At 40.9% G+C, this 5,022-nt stretch overlaps 1 protein-coding gene across 3 annotated transcripts in view; it reads right to left on the reverse strand.

The window, feature by feature from the left end:
* ZNF827 (zinc finger protein 827) overlaps positions 1-5,022 on the reverse strand; it is a 252,044-nt gene that overhangs the window by 107,439 nt on the left and 139,583 nt on the right. The window lies entirely within an intron of this gene.

A 5,022-nucleotide genomic window follows, 5' to 3' on the forward strand; every position in this document is an offset into this window, starting at 1 on the left:
GATGTATTTCATTACGCAAATCTGCTGCACAAGACCTTTTTAAAGTGTTGAAGAGCAAAGATGTCAGCTTGAGGACTAAGGTGCGCCTTACCCAAGCTATGGTATTTTCAATAACTTCATATGCATGCAGAAGCTGGACAGTGAATACGGAAGACTGTAGAAGAACTGATGCATTTGAGTTGAAAGTGCCATGGGCTGCCAAAAGAACAAATAGATCTGTGTTGGAAGAAGATCAGCCATAGTGCTCTTTGGATGCCGGGATGGCCAAACTTCGTCTCTCATACTTTGGACATATTGTCAGGATTTCAGCTTATAAAACTCATGTGTGTCAGAGTAGCACTATGTTCCATATAGTTTTCAATGACTGATTTTTCATAAGTAGATCACCAGATCTTTCTTCGTCACATCTTCAGGCAGATGCAAAAATCCAGACTTTCAGTTAGCAACCAAGTCAGTTAATTTTGTGTACTACCAAGCTACTTACTCCTCTAGATAGACACATAGATAGGGAGGTAGGGAGATAGGAACGTAGACAGACATTGTTGTTGCTAAGTGCCGTCAAGTTGGTTCCGACTCATACTGACCCTATGAACACCAGAACAAAACACACTTTGGTCCTGTGCCATCCTCATAATTGTTATGTTTGAGCCACTGTGTCAACCCATCTTGTTGGCTGACCCTCCACTTTACCAAGCAAGATGACCTTTTTCAGGGACTACATGTCTTACTTATGTGAGATTAAGTAAACAGATAAATAGATATAGTGGGTTGAATGAGGCCCCCCAAAATCTATGTCCATATCCTAACCACTGGAACCTGTAAACATGACCCTACTTGGAAATAAGGTCTTTGTAGTGAAGGTCCTTAAGTTAAGGATCTCAAGATGAGATCATCCTGGATTATCTAGGTAGGTCTTAATTCCAATTTTAAAAAGTGCCTTTATGAAAAACAGAAGATGACACAGACTCAGTGGAGAAGGCCATGAGAAAACAGAGGCAGAGACTGGAATTATACAGCCATGATCCAAGCCACCAAAAGGTGCAAGTGATAAGGAAAGATTCTCCTCTAGAGCCTTCGGAGGTAGCACAATTCTGCTGATTACCTTGATTTTAAAGTTCTGGCTCCCAGGGCCATAAGTGAATAATTTTTTGTGTTTTGAAAAAACTAAGGTCATGGTATCTTGTTACAGTAGACCAAGGAAACTGAAGGATTAGATGGACAGACAGGTAGATGTTGTTGTTAGGTGCCGTCAAGTCGGTGCAACTCAGAGAGAGACTGTAGAGGGTTTCTGAGGAGCAGCTAGTGGGTTTGAAATACCGTCCTTGTGGTTTACAGTCCACTGCTGATCTTAGCACCAAACCAGAAGTCCAGATATGTAGACAGAATAACAAAAATCAGTATAAAACAGACGCTGGTCTGTTAAGAATTCTGATAGGGGAAACCTCATTGTTATAAGTTGGTGATCAGAGAAAAATGACAATTTTCCCTGTAAAGTATGAAACTGTTGTGGGTTGTCAAGTTGATTTTGACTCATCGTGACCCTATGGGAAAGATGAGAACTGCCCCTGTTTCCTTAGCTGCAATCTTTATAGGCACGGTGGCGCCATAAGATAAACAATGGACTATGAATCACAAGGCTGGTGGTTTGAGCCCACCAGAAGCTCCATGGGAGACAGATGAGGCTTTTTGGTCCCGTGAAAAGTTGGAGTCTTAGAAACTTCATACAGGGTCACTATTATTCTGAACCGGTCAATGACACTTAACAACAAGAAGAGCAATCTTTTACAGAAGTAGATCACTAGCTATTTTCTTCCCAACTATTAAACCACCTGGACTCTTTCGTATGAGACTTGTTATTGTTGTTGTTGTTATGTGCCATCTGACTCATAGTTAAGTTGGTTCTGACTCATAGTGACCCTATATATGGCTTCCGAAGAGCAGCTGGTGAATTTGAACTGTCAACCTTGTGGTTAGCAGTCCAGTGCTGATCCTACAGTGCCACATTGGGATTCCTCATGTGAGACTTGTTGTTGTTAAGTGTGGTGGAGTCGGTTCCAACTCACAGCGATCCTGTACAGGACTTCCAAAGAGCAGCTGGTGAGTTTGAACTGCTGACCTTATGGTTCAAACTGACCTTACCGTCCAGTGCTTATTCTATAAACTTCACACCAGGACTCCCAAGTGAGATTAGTGCAAGTCAAATACATGTATAATTTGTAGACTAGCAATGAAGAAGGTTAAAAAAAACACACACAAAAAAAAACAACCTAATAAAAACTTCTATAGTGTTGTAAATAAGATACTATGTAAGAAACACTGATTATTCTTTCTTCTTCTTGACATATACACATATTTCACAGGGGAGATGCTTATTTTTTTTATCAGCAACTAAATAACAGACAGTGTTAGATTTCACTCAGATTCCCTCACCTCATTCCTAACAAGCTATTCTTTCTCTGCATGTCTCTGACACAACTCATACAAATTAACTTCATTGAGTCAGCCATGGTAAAAAATAATAATAATAAAATTTCTAAGTTACATGCTTAGCTTCTTTGCCTTCACTTCCAATTGATCTAATTCTTTCTTGAGCACCGTCACCTACTTATTAAACCGGGGACCTGCCAGCCACCAGGACCTCCATATCACCCACAGGTGCAGTCATGACAGACACCTTCCTTTTTCATGTTCCCCCCAAAATACTTAATAAACAGTGCAGGCAATGTCAAAGGCACATAGGATGCCTCTGAGCCCTAAATGAACAAATCATTCTAGGACCTGAAGGCAAACACAAAGGAATGCTAGAAAGGGATTTATTTAGTTAAAACAAAGCAAAAAGTCAACCACATAAAAAACAAAGCTAGAAAGAAGCTTCATTATTTATTTCCATCCCCCACCCCTGAACCCCCATTTCCCACGTTTGCTCCAGGATTAAAAATGACCTGGCTATTTGCACCAATGAATTTAATAAAATGAGTGTTTAAAAAAAGCTGCTTAGGGTAATTTCAAAGTATGATTTCCATGAAGTGCTTTCTACCCTTTCTTATGACAACTGTTGGCAATGTGCAAAACACTTGTAGTGCTGTGGGGTAAAGTGCTGGACCCCAAGGTGGGTTTGAACCACAAGATAAGCAGTTCAAATTTACCAGCCACTCCTTGTAACCCCTATATAGGGTCGCTATGAGTTGGAACCAACTTGAAGGCACTTAACAACATTCTTAATCTACCTGATAGATTTCAGGCTAACAGATAAGAGTTTCCAAAGTGGCATCTCCATGGGCAAGTGAGAGCTAGTATTGTATTTTTATAGTCTTCGATCTTCTAGGCAAATAGCATTATTGCCAAGTGCTTCATTGCCTTTTTTAAAACAGCAGAGTTTCTCAGCCTTGGCACTACTGACATTTTGGGACAGATAATTCTTTGTTGTGGAGTCCTGCTGTGGCGCTGCTGGTTACTGTGCTGGAATGCAAGGTCAGTTTGAGCCACAAGGTCGGTGGTTCAAGCTCACCAAACACTCCCTGGAAGCCCTATGGTGGGGGTGGTTATATGCTGTGGAGTTGAGTCGGTTCCAAATCATAGTGACCCTGCGTAGGGTTTTCGAGGCTATAAATCTTTATTGGAGGAGACAGCCTCATCTTTCTCCCACGGAATGGCTGGTAGTTTCAAACTGCTGACCTGGAGGTTATCAGCCTGACTCGTAACCACTACATTACCAGAGATGCCTGGAAACGCTATACAACATCGCTATGAGTCAGAACTGACTCAATACACCTAACAACAACAACAACAACAAATTCTTTGTTGTGGGGATGGCTTAGCAGGACCCTAGGCTCCACCCACCAGATGCCTTTAGCACCTTCCTAGCTGTGATAACAAGAAATGTCTGGAAACATTGCCAAATGTCCCCCGGGGACAACATCCCCCAGCAGAGGAACACAGCTTTAATGTTTTTGGTACACTCTAATTTTAATACAAGGTAAAAAAAAATAAAAGCTCCTCCTATGTTCTAGCCTTGGCTCAATCTAGTATCAATCATCATCTCAACAGCCCCCAGGAGTCAGAGTCAAGCTGATCTTGGAACACTGGTTTCTTCTGTGTACCTCACTTGGTCCCCACACCAGTTCATCCCTCCTGCTTGGGACATCCTAAGAGAACAATGGTTGACTAATCATTTCCACTCACTCTTAGCTTTGACTCCCACACCTAGGGACATGTCTATATAACCAGGATTATACTCTTTATCACTGCCTTCTTCTTACACACACAATTTGAATCCTTTCGAATTTCTTCCTAAAAGAATCAAACCAGATGTTCATTTTATTCCAATTGGTCTGCACTGCTATCCCAAAGAAGATACGGCACCTGGAAAGAGGAGGGGCAAAGTATGAGTTATGTTAAGAGTAGGTTATGTCTCGGAAGGGATGTTGTGATTGTTTAGTATAACACTTATTTGTATTTTCTAAAATAAATGTGAACATTTGGGCAAATATTTACAAATTTCTAAATGAAAGACAATTAGATAATGTCTTTCATTTAAAAATTAGATATGCCCATAGAAAGAGGACAAATTAGATATGCAGATTCAATTAACAATTAAATATGCCCATAGAAAGATGACAAAATCCAGTTTGTATAATGATTATTTCCATGTTGGAAGTGATTACAATGTTGTGTACACTTAGTAAGGCACCCTTCTGGTGCAGTGGATTAAGTGCTGAACTAATGATCACAAGGATGGCGGTTCAAACCTACCAGCTGATCTTCAAGAAAAAGATGACAGTCTGAGAAACCCTATCAGGTCATTACAAATTTGAATTGACTCAACAGCAGTAGGCTTAGGTTTGTTGGGTTTTTTTTGTTTTGTTTTGTTGTTTTTGGTATACCTAGTAGTCTCTGGTAGCGTAGTGGTTACGAATCGGGCTGCGAACCTTAAGGTCAGCGGTTCGAAACTACCAGCCGCTCCGCGGGCGAAAGATGAGGCTTTCTACTCCCGAAAGATTTACACCCCCGGAAACCCTGTAC

The sequence above is a fragment of the Chrysochloris asiatica genome, unplaced genomic scaffold (genome assembly GCF_000296735.1).
Source record: "Chrysochloris asiatica unplaced genomic scaffold, ChrAsi1.0 scaffold00190, whole genome shotgun sequence".
In the NCBI taxonomy this organism is placed as follows: Eukaryota; Metazoa; Chordata; class Mammalia; order Afrosoricida; family Chrysochloridae; genus Chrysochloris; species Chrysochloris asiatica.